At 49.9% G+C, this 17514-nt stretch overlaps 1 protein-coding gene across 2 annotated transcripts in view; it reads left to right on the forward strand.

The window, feature by feature from the left end:
* Positions 1 to 17514, forward strand: part of MCOLN1 (mucolipin TRP cation channel 1) — a 639103-nt gene that overhangs the window by 158904 nt on the left and 462685 nt on the right. The window lies entirely within an intron of this gene.

The following is a 17514-nucleotide window of genomic DNA, read 5'->3' on the forward strand; positions in this document are numbered from 1 at the left end:
TAGGCATAAGTTGATCCATCTGCGGAGACCGCCTAAAATGGTGGGAGATTCTAAAGGTTAGTAGCGAGATTACAGGTCAGAGAAATTACGGGTCAGTGGAGATAAGATGTTGAATAGCCTTTTTTTCTGAAGTGTAGGTAGGGATGGTCAGCTCTCAGGTCTTGTGGCAGTAAGTTTCATAATTTAGCAGCCTTCACTGGGAAGCAATTTCCACCAATAGTGGTAAGCCTATATCTGGGTGTAGCCAGGCAGTTAGTGTTGCCCGCTCTAGTTGATCTGAACTCTGACAACTACGCCAAAGTACTGCACTTTGATACTCCACTGTGCCTCCACGATGGTTCACTATGCCCGTGGCCCACTTAGCGATTCCTGCCCAGATGTAACCTATACTTTTTGCCTCTTTAGTTTGGGCACTTACACACATTGCCTACCTACAGTTCCCTTGCCTACCTGCAGTTCCCTAGCCTAACTTCACCTAATACTTCCTCGGGCATGATGTCCAACCTCGATAACAACATCTCTCTGACTCAGCCATCATAACAGCCACCCCTTCCCCATAGCCACACTTTGGGATGGCCCCAGTTAAGTATCACACTGACCAGTGATATACCCACACCTATTAATCCCTACTTAGAATCACATGCTGTGCATATGGTCTGACATCCAGTGGTAACCGCAGAATATTGCATCTTGTCTTTCGGGGACCGAAAGGGGACGTCGGCATAGGCGTGTCTGTAACACTATCCCTATCGTGACGTGTGGTGTACCCAAAATCTCTCACGCGCTAAGGTCCCTCAGATTGTTTTTTTCCGCCCAGATAACTGGTCACCCTATAGCGCAGCCCTTACTAGAGACATTGTTTATCTTTACCGAATTGTCGGTTTATTCCCCGTTAAGTTACTTGGCCCAACAAGAAGATCTTCGACGAAGACTACGGGGGATTTGTCTACGGCTGTGGGTTTCGGCGCATAAGATCCGGCGGCTGGATGTTCCACGTGGTCGGGCCCTCTGGCCGACCTATACAGTAGGGAGAGTGGGGTCGTGGTGGCCATATTGTCGGTATGTCTTTCCTCCTTTCCCCCCTCTTTTCCCTGTTGGTCTGGTCATCCTTCCCTTTAGCTATGGAAAGGACTCCTTTTAGATTCTGCCCTAAGTGTAGGGTCAGATATCCTTGGAAGGACGAACACAGGACGTGTAACGCCTGTCTCCCCCTAGAGCACGACGAGAAGCAGTGTGAGGCATGCAAACTCCTTCGGCCTAAGACCCTTAAGGAGCACCGTGTAAAGCGGTGGGCCGCGTACGGTATGTCATGCGTGGAACCCCCTTCCCCCACCGCCACACCCGCTGAAAGTGACGGGGGTACTTCAGATGACCAAACATCTGTTTTGGATGTGATTGACCTTGAGCGGGCGTTTTCTAGGTCCGCCACGCCCGTCCCCGACCCTTTAAGGCTTGACTCTGGTCTTGCTACAGGGGCGTACGAGCGCATTGCACTAAGCACACAACCCCTACACCAATTTCGACGTCTTCATCGAAAAAGGTGAACGCCAACAGGGCTAACAAAAACTTTGCTGGTTCCCTCGGATCGTTCAGATCCAAAGCCTTCCCCGCATCTGCAGCAGCGTCTTGCGACTGGGCAATCCAAACCACCTAAGAGCGCTACTCTGAAACCTACATGCAGCAAAGCGCGGGAGCCCGATGCTTCGACTGTCTCTAAAGCCGCGGTAGGCCCAAAAACTACAGCTAGGCCTCTACCCGGAAAACCAACCGCTAGGCCCTCTAGAGCCGCCGAAGGTATTACACCTGCCGATAAACCATCGGAGCCACTGTCTCACGACGATTCGAAAGCAGCATCGGAAGAATTACGGCAGCGGTAGGCCTTACCCCGGTTCCGCCTAAGGTTATGAGCCAAGCTGCGGATTGGGTTCCCGATTCTGATGGCGCTTACGAGGATAGTCGAGAGCCTCTTTCTGACACACTGAGAGACTCCTTTCGATGCCGCAGGACGGAGAACGTTGTTTCTCCTCACGCAGGCCCGTTGGGGTCCTCTAAATGGACTACAGGAAAATTCGAAGGGTGTATGGATCGGCTGGAGCAGATTATCAGTTTTTCTGGTCATCCTCCCCCCGAAAAGGTCTTGGGTAGACCCTAACCTTCAAATTCAGGAAGATCAGTCTCATGTTTTCCAACAGGAAGACGTGGTCCAGATGGACACATATAGAGACATCTATAATGAAGAAGAAGCTTCTTTTCTGCAAAACTATGAGGAAGACCAACAGGATACTACAGCCAACTAGGAGGAAACCCAGCAGGAAGGTCGGGACCCATGGACACAGCAAGATCAGGACTCTGATGTTTTGTGCCTAGACTCTCCTCCGTCCACCCCGGCTCGACAGGCCTCTCCTGTAGATGACCAAATGGCATTCAACTCCATGTTGAAAAAAGCAGCTGAATACTTTAAAATTGCCACTCAAGAGACGGTACCTGAGCAGGATTTCGTGGCGGATATCTTTAAGGAAAAACCTCAGGCGAGTCAATCCATCCCCCTCCTTAACTCTGTTAAGAGAAGGGTAGCTCCCTCATTGGTGTCAACTGCTCAAACATGGGCAGTGAATCCGAGAGTCGAAAAATTATTTTGACCTTCTCCTTCCGACCCTCTGTACATCAAAGGGCACGCCATCCCAGATTCACTGGTAGTGACTACCACTCGAAAGAGGGCAGGGGTACCCCTTGCCATGGGGGAATTGCCACCGAACAAGGAATCTAAGCAGCTGTATGCCCTTGGCAAACGTGTCCTGTCAGAAGCCGCATACACTATACGGGTTGCTAATACGCTATTAGCAAGCTATGCTGATGCCCAATGGAACTTGGTCTAGGAAGGCCTCCTAGAGGTCCCCGAACCTGCCAAGTCAAAGCTTCTCTCCATTGTAAAGGAGGAGAGACTAGTTAACTAGAACGTGGTGAAGAACACCCTGGACACTGCGGAAACTGCAGGCAGGTCTTTGGCACAAGGGACCCTACTGAAAAGACAAGCTTGGCTGCGTACATCCGGATTTAAACCTGAGACTCGGGCCTCCCTCATTAATAAACCCATTGAGGAGACTAACCTCTTCGGGAAAGCGGTAGATGAGGCTTTGGAAACAGACAAGAAGGAGCATGAGACTCTAAAGTCTCTGCAACAAATTCCACAGAAACCCTCCTCCCAGAGGGGTAATAACTATCGGCGGTCCTTTCGAGGGCAAGGCCGTGCTGGTCAAAACAACTACGGCACAGGTAACTTCAACACAAATCAAACATCTGGAAGCCCGTCTTACTACCCCTCAAGGAGTCAAACGTGGCAAGGGTAGAGGCAGAGGCCCCAATCCCAGAGGAGCCACGGCCTCTGATCAGAAATGACCACCAAGTCCAGGCCCCTCCCATGTCACCCCGGTCGCGGGGCGATTAACATCTTTCCTCATGGCATGGGAGGGGATAACTTCCAATCAGTGGGTCTTAAAGACGGTTGCCCGCGGTTACTGCGTGGAATTCGCCCGACCTCCACAGTTCAGACTGCCGCGCTCACGGCGCCTTTCACCGGACCATCTGGAGATCCTGATCCAAGAGGTGGAAGCACTGCTGGGAAAGGACGCCATAGAAGCCGTCCCTATTATTCGGGTAAACAAGGGTATTTATTCAGTGCACTTCCGTGTACCCAAAAAGGATCTCACCATGCACCCTGTTCTAGACCTGCGCACAGCGAACAAGTTCATAAAACCCCAGAAGTTTCGCATGGTAACACTGCAGGATGTGATCCCTTTGCTGAAACAAGGGGACTTCATGGCAACATTGGACATGAAAGATGCATACTTTCATATTTCATTGTTGCCAGCGCACAGGAAATATCTAAGTTTCATGATCCAGGACAGGCATTACCAATTCAAGGTACTCCCCTTTGGCATCTGTTACCAAGTCCTGGCAGTGGCAGCAGCACACCTGTGCAGACTATCAGTCCCAGTTTACCCTTACCTCAACGACTGGCTCATCACGGGGGACTCGTTCAACGCTTTTTTTTTTTTTGAACACCCAAAAAACAGTAGATCTCCTCTTCAGTCTGGGTTTCTCAATCAACGAAAAGAAATCCAGTTTAGTCCCCAGACAAGTAAAACAATTTCTGGGAGCTCTAATTCGGACGGAAGACGGCCTTGTCTTCCCCGCCAACGAGAGGGTTCAGAACATGCTTTCTCAGATCCCTCAATATGTAGCCAGTCGGGAGGTGACGGTACGCAAAGCCATGCGTTTGCTAGGGGTGATGGCATCATGCATATACTTGGTTCCCACGCGCGGCTGTGCATGCGTCCCATGTGTCAGGCCAGCGGACAATGGGAAGATCTGATAGTTGTCTCGCCAGCCCTCGTTCTCTCTCTGCAGTGGTGGTCAAGAGAACCTCTTGAAGGGGGAAGACCTTCACCACCCCTGCAGTGGAAGCCACTCTCATGACAGACTCATCTCTCACAGGGTGGGGAGCTCATCTGCTTCAGCAGACAGCACACATAGCTTGATCTTCTCAAGTAGCGGCCAACCATATAAACTTACTGGAGCTGTTAGCGGTGTTCAAGGCTTTGAAAGCCTTTCAGGTAGAACTGCAAGGGAAGACGGTGCTGATTCTTTTTTTTTTTCAAACTTTCTTTATTATTTCAAGAAACCAAACACTCAAATTAATAAACAATCACCCCACTACCCCCCACCCTCAACTCCCCAACTGCAGACTCACAACTTCGCCATCCCAGAACATAACACATTCAGTGTCCATTTTAATACCGCCTTGAGCCACCTTCGTACTGTCCCTAGTTGTCCATTACATACACAGGGTAGTCCACCACTGCAGCGTACGTGTTCCTCCTCCCTCTTAACTGTCCGATGTGGTATCGGGGGAGTGGCACTGCCTGTGCCATATCCATTTGATATTGTCTATATGGAGCCCAATAATCTAACAGCCGACTAGCACTTGGAAGCGTTGAAGCAAACATGGTTTCCAGTCGTTCACATACGTCCATACAGTTCAGCCATTTAGCAAAAGTAGTGGGGGGGTCACCTTCCCCCCATGCTCTAGCCACTAGATATCTAGCCATCACAGATGCCATACCCAGGTTTTTTTTTCAGTACGGCTACCCCCCTCAATCAATGCCAAAAGCCACATTTCAGGTAAACATACTTGCACCGAAGGCAACATCAACGACATGGCCTCTTCAATTTTCCCCCAGAAAGACCTAAGTCTTGGGCAGCTCCAACACACGTAATAAGTCAGCCCGCTCAACCCCACATCGTTTACATGCCGATGAATGATTCGGAAAGCATAGATTAAGAGCGAGCGGTGTGTGGTAGGCCTGATGGATGTACTTGTAGTGAATTAGCCTATACTGAGAGGTCAGCAAGATATGTCGCGTTTGTGTGCAAACGTGCTTCCATTGGTCCTTCACCAATGCTTTCCCAAGAGAGGCATCCCAGTTGATCTTAGATGAGAGCTCTCGCATCACCCTCCCCTCTCTTACCAGCTTGTAAATAGTGAATACTACCTTGGCAGATAATGTGGGGCGGACTATAGAGCACAGGGCCGTTTGGCGGAGAGATGCCTGTGGGAAACCCGGCCATTTAACCTTAAGGATACTCCACAGCCTATAGTACTGAACTAAGGTCAATGCATCCGTACCACCTCTGGCCCCAAGTTCATCCCATAGTCTCAACCGCCCGTCCTGTACTAAATCCCCCAGGGTTTGTATTCCGAGCGCCTGGAACCGTTCCTTAAAGGATCTCTCAAAGGTAAGCGGAATCCCTATTACATTATACACTGGCAGCTCAGGCACACAATGTGGAATGGATTGCAATAACAGGTTGACCCTCTCCCAGGCCCTACAGGTTATCTCCACTGGCTGAACCTCCTCCCTCGGTACTGCGTCCCTGTTACCCCACAGCTTACCCAAAAGAGTGGAGGGATGAGCAAGCGCCTTGGCCAACCTAGCATGCGGAGCTGCTGTGTCTGGAGAGTCCCAACCAGATATGTATTGCACCTGAGCAGCCAGATAATAGATATACATCAGGGTATTCCAAGCCCCCTCCCCCGTACGGTCTAGTGAGAGTATCATACGTGACCCTAGGTTGCTTGCCGCGCCCACACCAACTTCGTCATTAATTTCTTAATACAAGCCCAATAACTTGCTGTGGGCCATATCGGTACATTATTATATACATAAAGAAGCCTGGGCAGTATCACCATTTTCGCCAAAGCGATCCGGGCGGCCTGAGACAAAGGAAGCCGTACCCACACCTCCACTTTCTGTTCCAAGCTCTCTAACGAGTGAAGGCAATTATCTTTTATATAGCTTATCCTTAACCATGGACACCATAATACCAAGGTAACGGATACCATCCGGACACCACCGAAATTCCTCACCCACATCCGCCCTCTGAACTACCGGGGTTAAAGGGAGCTCCTCCGACTTCTCCCAATTAATCCCAAGTCCAGACAGTTCCCCAAACCTAGCCACTTCCTGCATCAATGGAGGCAAGTTCTGGTGCGGAAGCTTAACATGAAGAACATTGTCAGCATACAAAGATATAATGGACAGGTGCGTGTATGCATATATACCTCTCTGCGCATGGGATTCTCTAACATGGCATGCCAGAGGCTCCATTGCCAGCGCAAATAAAACCGGGGAAAAAGGGCACTCGTGCCCCGCGAGGGATATATCTGCACTGAGACTAGACTATTAGTATACACCGCTGCCCTAGGCCCCGAGTATAGGACCTTATTCCATTTAATATACATGAGACCCAGGCCAGACCGACGGAGAACTTCAAACAGAAAAGGCCATTCTACCGAATCAAACGCCCTTTCGGCGGCCACTACCATCGGTATGTCTGGTTTGACGTTATGCAACAGAGTGACTAGGCGCCGAAGATTGTTTTGTGTAGAACGCCCAGGGATAAATCCCGCCTGATCCGGCAGTACCAAGGCAGGCATATGGGGAAGTAGCCGCTTAACAAGAACCTTAGCCAGGATTTTATTGTCTGTGTTCATAAGCGAAAGTGGTCTGTAAGATGATAAATGTTGGGGGTCCTTCCCTGGCTTCAACAGTACAGTGATCAGAGCAGATCTGGTGTACTCAGGAAGAATACCGCTGGCCATGGCGCTATCATATATAGCCAGGAGGTGAGGGTGACCAAGTCTAGGTAGGCCTTATAAAATTAGGTTGTAAAGCTGTCTACCCCCGGGGCCTTCCCATTGGGGAGCAACTCTATAGCCTCACAAACCTCTTCTTCCGTAATAGGCCCGTTAAGAGTGCCGCCCTGTTCTGGATCAAGCCAGCCCAACGCCACTTTGTCCAAATACTGCAGTAATGCATCATGCCCGGGCGTGGGCCGCGACATATATAACTGTTCATAATACTGCCGGAACCTTTCATTTATCCCCTCTAGATTCCGTATACAAACACCATCGTCCCGCTCTATTTTAATTATGCCGGTAGATGATCGCTCTTTACGAACAGGCCAGCGTTTTACTAGGTCTATCACCTTCCCCATATTTCACTGCTTGTATTGGGTCTCCCAGGTTTCTATCCTCACCAATCGCCAACTCCTGCAGCCTCTCCCTGAGCCGCTTCAATTCCTTGAGAAGTTCAGGAGTATCCAGGGTACTCTGCTTCATTTCCCCCTCCCTGATCTCGCCCTCTAGTTTCCTCATGGACCTTCTAATGGCTTTCAACACTCTGTCTTCCCTGGAAATGCAGCACCCCCGTATATAGACTTTAAACGTTTCCCACACTATGCCAGGGTCATTGGACTGAAAAAAATATATCTACATCATTTTCTATCTCGGCCCGAAATGCCCTATCCTGAAGCGCAGCCGCCCGGAATCGCCAACGCAAAGAATTATGTGAGCGTGGCACGAGGCTAAACTCGACCACCACAGGAGAATGTTCCGACAAGGTTCGAGGCAGAAAACGCGCCTCGGAGGTAGCGCCCAATATGGGCCCAGAGGCCATCACGTAATCTCTCCTAGCCGAGCTCCCGTGTACTCCCGAATAAAATGTGAACTCCTTGTCAGTGGGATGCAATTTGCACCATAAATCGTGTAAGTCATGGGTCACTGCAATACTATTCCATGCTCTAACCGCACGAGGCAGGCTCCGCTGCAACGACATGGCTCTGTCCATATCTAGTGTGAGTGCCACATTAAAGTCGCCAGCCCAAACCGTTTCATACCCAGGAAATGTATAGAGATGGCTTGCACATGTATGAAAAAAATCTGGACAGTTAACGTTTGGAGCGTAGACATTCACAACCAGGAGCTTCAACCCCCATTACTTCCCCTGCCGTGATTGGCTATCAATCCTGTGGTTATCCTGTGGTTAGTGAGACACCGGATGTTCCAGGACATCACTGCCACACTTTTCCCAGGTCTACTACTTATTGAGGCCAAGACCATGCACCCAGTATATAGGAAGCAAACTGCACTTTCCCGTGCTAATAACAAGCAACCCGGATACAGCATTTATTATACCAATTACTTCAAGAGACCAACCATAGTCCAGTTAACCACATGAACAGCCCCTTCCAGGCGGTTAATCCCTGCAAAAGCAGCACCTCCATCAGACACTACATGCCAATAAATCACAGCACTCTTCTGGTACAAAGTGGGAGTCACCCCCCCTCCCCAACCAACAGAACAGGTAACCCCCAACAAAACTCCAACCCCCCATCCCACCCACGTCAGAAACAGTAACCTACCGGCTACCCGAACCCTCCCCCCTACCAAACCCAAAAAGCAACGCAGCATCTGTGGTAACTGGGGCACTGGGGGCAAACCAAGCGCTTCTTATGGCAACGACTCATGAGTAACGCATCCTCCCCACATCTCCCGCCACTCCAAGTTAGGTCACTCAATAACCTCCCCACATATATACAAATCCCCAAGTTACAGGATATCGATATCATATCAAGCCGGGTGCCGCTGCGACCCCTTAGGTTCCGGCAGGCTTCTCGCAAATTGTTCCCCAGCCTCTGGTGCAGTAAAAAACACCATTGACCCATTATGCTGCACTCGCATCTTGGCCGGATACATCATTGAGTACTTCATTTCCTTACGCCTCAGGATACTCTTGGCCACTTGGAAGGATTTTCTTTGGTCCTGGACAGCCGGACTGAAATCTGGGAACAGTCGTATGGTGGAGCCCCCCTAACGCAGCTCCCCCTTCTCTCAGGCTGCTCGTAGTATAGTGTCCCTGTCGCGGTAACAAAAGATCCTCGCAATGATGGGGCGTTCCGGGGCCTACGGGAGCGGTCTGGCAGCTGATGAACGGTGAGCCCGCTCCACCATATAAATACTGGACAGCGAAGGTTTATCAAGTACATCCAGCAACAGTTGTTCACAAATTTCTCCATGTTATCAATGTGTGTAGACTCCGGAACACCTATAACCTTGTGGTGTTCCTCCTCGAGCGCCCCTTCAAATCCTCATTCTTGGCCGCAATCTTCTTCACCACTTGTTGTAGATTGGAGACCTCGCGCTGGAGGACCGCCACACTATCCTCAGCGGTCCCAATTCTCAGCGTCTCTTGACCCCTAGCGTGCCCGTGCTCCCCTTAAGTGCCAACAGGGTCTGATTCAGGGTGGCCATATCCACCTGTTCAGGAGTCGGCGTCTGTGGAGTGGCGGCCGGGGCTTGGGCCTGGTCAGCGCGAGGGAACTGATCCATCCTCGCCGGTTTCTTCTGATTGCCCAATCTCCTTTGCAGGGCCTAGCTGGTAACCTCCACACCTCTGACTGAGCTATATCCGGACAATCACCATGTTGGGGCTGTGCCTAGGCGTACTCACATTGGCACTCCAAATTATTCTGCACTGCTCTCCTTTCTGTCTAGCGGTGACATCAAACAGGTGATTAAGTGCCGACTCAGGCCCGCCCCAATTCTGAGGACAGTAAATCCTTATCCAATAGAGACCGCTATATGGGTGCCAGTCCCGTCACCAGCAACCAACTCAGCGGCCCACCGCCAGCAACCTGTCCATATTATCTAGCGGCCGGAAGCACCACCACCCCCCCCTTCAGCCGTCCTTCGCCGCTCCGAGCAATTATAGGGGCCTCCCACCTGCCCCCTAGAAGGCACTGGGCACTCTTGGAAGCTGATCTCCGCTGCACATACCCACGGCGCTCCAGTACGTAGTAGCAGTTTAAGGTTAGATTGGCTGGTCCATAGGTAGAGGGTGCTACAGTAATCTATCACTTCTATCGGAAGGGTTAGTAAAGTACAAGCTCTTTCTTGTCTAGACCCCTTTGTTACAGTCCACAAAGATGAGGTATTTCTGCGCACACATCCCAGGTTTGCGCCTAAATTCATCTCAAAGTTCCATGTGAACCAATCAATCGAACTACCCACTTTCTTCCAGAACCCTACTAACATGGCCGAAAGAAGCCTTCACACACTAGACGTGCGCAGGGCAGTCATGTTTTACCTGGAAAGAACTAAACCACTAAGGAAGACTAAACAATTCTTTGTTTCAGTGGCAGCTGGTAGAGAGGGGGATCCTGACTCTAAAAAAGCTATCTCACGGTGGATTGTCAAATGCATCACACTATGTTACACTCTTGCTAAGAGAGAACTGCCCTTCAAGCCTAGAGCACATTCTACTCGAGGCACTGGGGCATCCATAGCATTCATTGCAAATGTTCCTCTTGAGTCCATTTGCAAAGCGCCAACCTGGAGTTCTGTACACACCTTTACAAAACACTATTGCCTAGACACTCATTCTAGGTCTGATTCTCAGGTGGGACAAGCAGTACTAAGACATCTTTTCTCTACTGTTCCTTCTCACACCCACCTCCAACTCCGGGTACTGCTCGCTTGTCTATGCACAGCATGTGATTCTAAGCAGATTAACAAGCATCAGAAGACATGCATTACTTACCGTGATAGCATTTCTGATAATTGTATCTGCTTAGATTCACATGCGCCCTGCCTACCTCCCCGCTCGGGGTGGAAGGAACATAGACATCTTACTACTGCCTCTCTTTATGTACTCACTCACTATAGGCTTGGGCTCCCTCATGGCAGAAAAAATACAATTGGAGGGACCTTGGTGCGTAAGGGATTTTGGGTACACCACACGTCTCGATAGGGATAGTGTTACAGACACGCCTATGCCGACGTCCCCTTTCGGTCCCCAAAAGACAAGATGCAATACTTCACGGTTACCACTGGATGTCGGACCATATTCACAGCATGTGAATCTAAGCAGATGCTTAGCATTCATCAGCAATGCTATTACTGTAAGTAATGCATGTCTTACAGACCACCTGGCCCCCCACACCATTTGAGGAAGACATCACATCCCTATTAGTTAATTCTAAAACTAAATCTCAGATCATACTACTAGTGGATTTCAATTTGGGCTTCCAAGATCCCAACGACCCTTTTGCGGCCGAGCTTGCTAATACTCTAACAGACTTGGGGTTCTCGCACCACTTCCTAGAACCTACTCACATTAACGGGCGGTTTCTTGACTGGTTAGTTGATTCTAATTGCAACTTCAGCCTTGTGGTCAACTCTCCATGCATTTGGTCAGACCATCATATCATTACCTTCAACATAGATGCTGTCCAATGTCCCAAACAGACTATTGCTCCGGCTTTGCCCACTAGAAATAAAAGGGACAGAACTAGAGACAAACGTATCCTGCTCATTTTACCCACCCTCACCAAAGTGTCTGCCTCCTGCTCTGACCCATCTATTCTAGCAGATACTTATAACAATGTTATGCTCACAGCTCTGAACTCATTCGCCCCAATCAAACTCAGGAAATCCAAACCCCATGCACATCTCAACTCTTGGTTTACACCACAATTGAGAGTGCTACATTAAGAAAAACATACTACTGAAGCCCGTTGGAAAAGCCACCGCTCTGATGCCCATAAAGCTGGTCTCACCATAGCATCCATCAACTACAAAGAGGTCATTTTCCAAGCAAAAAGACACCTTCAACTATCTCATTAAGCAAACGGATTCTAACACCAAAGCGTTTGCTAGGGGTGATGGCATCATGCATATACTTGGTTCCCACGCGCGGCTGTGCATGCGTCCCATGTGTCAGGCCAGCGGACAATGGGAAGATCTGATAGTTGTCTCGCCAGCCCTCGTTCTCTCTCTGCAGTGGTGGTCAAGAGAACCTCTTGAAGGGGGAAGACCTTCACCACCCCTGCAGTGGAAGCCACTCTCATGACAGACTCATCTCTCACAGGGTGGGGAGCTCATCTGCTTCAGCAGACAGCACACATAGCTTGATCTTCTCAAGTAGCGGCCAACCATATAAACTTACTGGAGCTGTTAGCGGTGTTCAAGGCTTTGAAAGCCTTTCAGGTAGAACTGCAAGGGAAGACGGTGCTGATTCTTTTTTTTTTTCAAACTTTCTTTATTATTTCAAGAAACCAAACACTCAAATTAATAAACAATCACCCCACTACCCCCCACCCTCAACTCCCCAACTGCAGACTCACAACTTCGCCATCCCAGAACATAACACATTCAGTGTCCATTTTAATACCGCCTTGAGCCACCTTCGTACTGTCCCTAGTTGTCCATTACATACACAGGGTAGTCCACCACTGCAGCGTACGTGTTCCTCCTCCCTCTTAACTGTCCGATGTGGTATCGGGGGAGTGGCACTGCCTGTGCCATATCCATTTGATATTGTCTATATGGAGCCCAATAATCTAACAGCCGACTAGCACTTGGAAGCGTTGAAGCAAACATGGTTTCCAGTCGTTCACATACGTCCATACAGTTCAGCCATTTAGCAAAAGTAGTGGGGGGGTCACCTTCCCCCCATGCTCTAGCCACTAGATATCTAGCCATCACAGATGCCATACCCAGGTTTTTTTTTCAGTACGGCTACCCCCCTCAATCAATGCCAAAAGCCACATTTCAGGTAAACATACTTGCACCGAAGGCAACATCAACGACATGGCCTCTTCAATTTTCCCCCAGAAAGACCTAAGTCTTGGGCAGCTCCAACACACGTAATAAGTCAGCCCGCTCAACCCCACATCGTTTACATGCCGATGAATGATTCGGAAAGCATAGATTAAGAGCGAGCGGTGTGTGGTAGGCCTGATGGATGTACTTGTAGTGAATTAGCCTATACTGAGAGGTCAGCAAGATATGTCGCGTTTGTGTGCAAACGTGCTTCCATTGGTCCTTCACCAATGCTTTCCCAAGAGAGGCATCCCAGTTGATCTTAGATGAGAGCTCTCGCATCACCCTCCCCTCTCTTACCAGCTTGTAAATAGTGAATACTACCTTGGCAGATAATGTGGGGCGGACTATAGAGCACAGGGCCGTTTGGCGGAGAGATGCCTGTGGGAAACCCGGCCATTTAACCTTAAGGATACTCCACAGCCTATAGTACTGAACTAAGGTCAATGCATCCGTACCACCTCTGGCCCCAAGTTCATCCCATAGTCTCAACCGCCCGTCCTGTACTAAATCCCCCAGGGTTTGTATTCCGAGCGCCTGGAACCGTTCCTTAAAGGATCTCTCAAAGGTAAGCGGAATCCCTATTACATTATACACTGGCAGCTCAGGCACACAATGTGGAATGGATTGCAATAACAGGTTGACCCTCTCCCAGGCCCTACAGGTTATCTCCACTGGCTGAACCTCCTCCCTCGGTACTGCGTCCCTGTTACCCCACAGCTTACCCAAAAGAGTGGAGGGATGAGCAAGCGCCTTGGCCAACCTAGCATGCGGAGCTGCTGTGTCTGGAGAGTCCCAACCAGATATGTATTGCACCTGAGCAGCCAGATAATAGATATACATCAGGGTATTCCAAGCCCCCTCCCCCGTACGGTCTAGTGAGAGTATCATACGTGACCCTAGGTTGCTTGCCGCGCCCACACCAACTTCGTCATTAATTTCTTAATACAAGCCCAATAACTTGCTGTGGGCCATATCGGTACATTATTATATACATAAAGAAGCCTGGGCAGTATCACCATTTTCGCCAAAGCGATCCGGGCGGCCTGAGACAAAGGAAGCCGTACCCACACCTCCACTTTCTGTTCCAAGCTCTCTAACGAGTGAAGGCAATTATCTTTTATATAGCTTATCCTTAACCATGGACACCATAATACCAAGGTAACGGATACCATCCGGACACCACCGAAATTCCTCACCCACATCCGCCCTCTGAACTACCGGGGTTAAAGGGAGCTCCTCCGACTTCTCCCAATTAATCCCAAGTCCAGACAGTTCCCCAAACCTAGCCACTTCCTGCATCAATGGAGGCAAGTTCTGGTGCGGAAGCTTAACATGAAGAACATTGTCAGCATACAAAGATATAATGGACAGGTGCGTGTATGCATATATACCTCTCTGCGCATGGGATTCTCTAACATGGCATGCCAGAGGCTCCATTGCCAGCGCAAATAAAACCGGGGAAAAAGGGCACTCGTGCCCCGCGAGGGATATATCTGCACTGAGACTAGACTATTAGTATACACCGCTGCCCTAGGCCCCGAGTATAGGACCTTATTCCATTTAATATACATGAGACCCAGGCCAGACCGACGGAGAACTTCAAACAGAAAAGGCCATTCTACCGAATCAAACGGCCTTTCGGCGGCCACTACCATCGGTATGTCTGGTTTGACGTTATGCAACAGAGTGACTAGGCGCCGAAGATTGTTTTGTGTAGAACGCCCAGGGATAAATCCCGCCTGATCCGGCAGTACCAAGGCAGGCATATGGGGAAGTAGCCGCTTAACAAGAACCTTAGCCAGGATTTTATTGTCTGTGTTCATAAGCGAAAGTGGTCTGTAAGATGATAAATGTTGGGGGTCCTTCCCTGGCTTCAACAGTACAGTGATCAGAGCAGATCTGGTGTACTCAGGAAGAATACCGCTGGCCATGGCGCTATCATATATAGCCAGGAGGTGAGGGTGACCAAGTCTAGGTAGGCCTTATAAAATTAGGTTGTAAAGCTGTCTACCCCCGGGGCCTTCCCATTGGGGAGCAACTCTATAGCCTCACAAACCTCTTCTTCCGTAATAGGCCCGTTAAGAGTGCCGCCCTGTTCTGGATCAAGCCAGCCCAACGCCACTTTGTCCAAATACTGCAGTAATGCATCATGCCCGGGCGTGGGCCGCGACATATATAACTGTTCATAATACTGCCGGAACCTTTCATTTATCCCCTCTAGATTCCGTATACAAACACCATCGTCCCGCTCTATTTTAATTATGCCGGTAGATGATCGCTCTTTACGAACAGGCCAGCGTTTTACTAGGTCTATCACCTTCCCCATATTTCACTGCTTGTATTGGGTCTCCCAGGTTTCTATCCTCACCAATCGCCAACTCCTGCAGCCTCTCCCTGAGCCGCTTCAATTCCTTGCGAAGTTCAGGAGTATCCAGGGTACTCTGCTTCATTTCCCCCTCCCTGATCTCGCCCTCTAGTTTCCTCATGGACCTTCTAATGGCTTTCAACACTCTGTCTTCCCTGGAAATGCAGCACCCCCGTATATAGACTTTAAACGTTTCCCACACTATGCCAGGGTCATTGGACTGAAAAAAATATATCTACATCATTTTCTATCTCGGCCCGAAATGCCCTATCCTGAAGCGCAGCCGCCCGGAATCGCCAACGCAAAGAATTATGTGAGCGTGGCACGAGGCTAAACTCGACCACCACAGGAGAATGTTCCGACAAGGTTCGAGGCAGAAAACGCGCCTCGGAGGTAGCGCCCAATATGGGCCCAGAGGCCATCACGTAATCTCTCCTAGCCGAGCTCCCGTGTACTCCCGAATAAAATGTGAACTCCTTGTCAGTGGGATGCAATTTGCACCATAAATCGTGTAAGTCATGGGTCACTGCAATACTATTCCATGCTCTAACCGCACGAGGCAGGCTCCGCTGCAACGACATGGCTCTGTCCATATCTAGTGTGAGTGCCACATTAAAGTCGCCAGCCCAAACCGTTTCATACCCAGGAAATGTATAGAGATGGCTTGCACATGTATGAAAAAAATCTGGACAGTTAACGTTTGGAGCGTAGACATTCACAACCAGGAGCTTCAACCCCCATTACTTCCCCTGCCGTGATTGGCTATCAATCCTGTGGTTATCCTGTGGTTAGTGAGACACCGGATGTTCCAGGACATCACTGCCACACTTTTCCCAGGTCTACTACTTATTGAGGCCAAGACCATGCACCCAGTATATAGGAAGCAAACTGCACTTTCCCGTGCTAATAACAAGCAACCCGGATACAGCATTTATTATACCAATTACTTCAAGAGACCAACCATAGTCCAGTTAACCACATGAACAGCCCCTTCCAGGCGGTTAATCCCTGCAAAAGCAGCACCTCCATCAGACACTACATGCCAATAAATCACAGCACTCTTCTGGTACAAAGTGGGAGTCACCCCCCCTCCCCAACCAACAGAACAGGTAACCCCCAACAAAACTCCAACCCCCCATCCCACCCACGTCAGAAACAGTAACCTACCGGCTACCCGAACCCTCCCCCCTACCAAACCCAAAAAGCAACGCAGCATCTGTGGTAACTGGGGCACTGGGGGCAAACCAAGCGCTTCTTATGGCAACGACTCATGAGTAACGCATCCTCCCCACATCTCCCGCCACTCCAAGTTAGGTCACTCAATAACCTCCCCACATATATACAAATCCCCAAGTTACAGGATATCGATATCATATCAAGCCGGGTGCCGCTGCGACCCCTTAGGTTCCGGCAGGCTTCTCGCAAATTGTTCCCCAGCCTCTGGTGCAGTAAAAAACACCATTGACCCATTATGCTGCACTCGCATCTTGGCCGGATACATCATTGAGTACTTCATTTCCTTACGCCTCAGGATACTCTTGGCCACTTGGAAGGATTTTCTTTGGTCCTGGACAGCCGGACTGAAATCTGGGAACAGTCGTATGGTGGAGCCCCCCTAACGCAGCTCCCCCTTCTCTCAGGCTGCTCGTAGTATAGTGTCCCTGTCGCGGTAACAAAAGATCCTCGCAATGATGGGGCGTTCCGGGGCCTACGGGAGCGGTCTGGCAGCTGATGAACGGTGAGCCCGCTCCACCATATAAATACTGGACAGCGAAGGTTTATCAAGTACATCCAGCAACAGTTGTTCACAAATTTCTCCATGTTATCAATGTGTGTAGACTCCGGAACACCTATAACCTTGTGGTGTTCCTCCTCGAGCGCCCCTTCAAATCCTCATTCTTGGCCGCAATCTTCTTCACCACTTGTTGTAGATTGGAGACCTCGCGCTGGAGGACCGCCACACTATCCTCAGCGGTCCCAATTCTCAGCGTCTCTTGACCCCTAGCGTGCCCGTGCTCCCCTTAAGTGCCAACAGGGTCTGATTCAGGGTGGCCATATCCACCTGTTCAGGAGTCGGCGTCTGTGGAGTGGCGGCCGGGGCTTGGGCCTGGTCAGCGCGAGGGAACTGATCCATCCTCGCCTG

Source organism: Ambystoma mexicanum, chromosome 3q (assembly GCF_040938575.1).
Source record: "Ambystoma mexicanum isolate Mex_15411 chromosome 3q, UKY_AmexF1_1, whole genome shotgun sequence".
NCBI lineage: Eukaryota > Metazoa > Chordata > Amphibia > Caudata > Ambystomatidae > Ambystoma > Ambystoma mexicanum.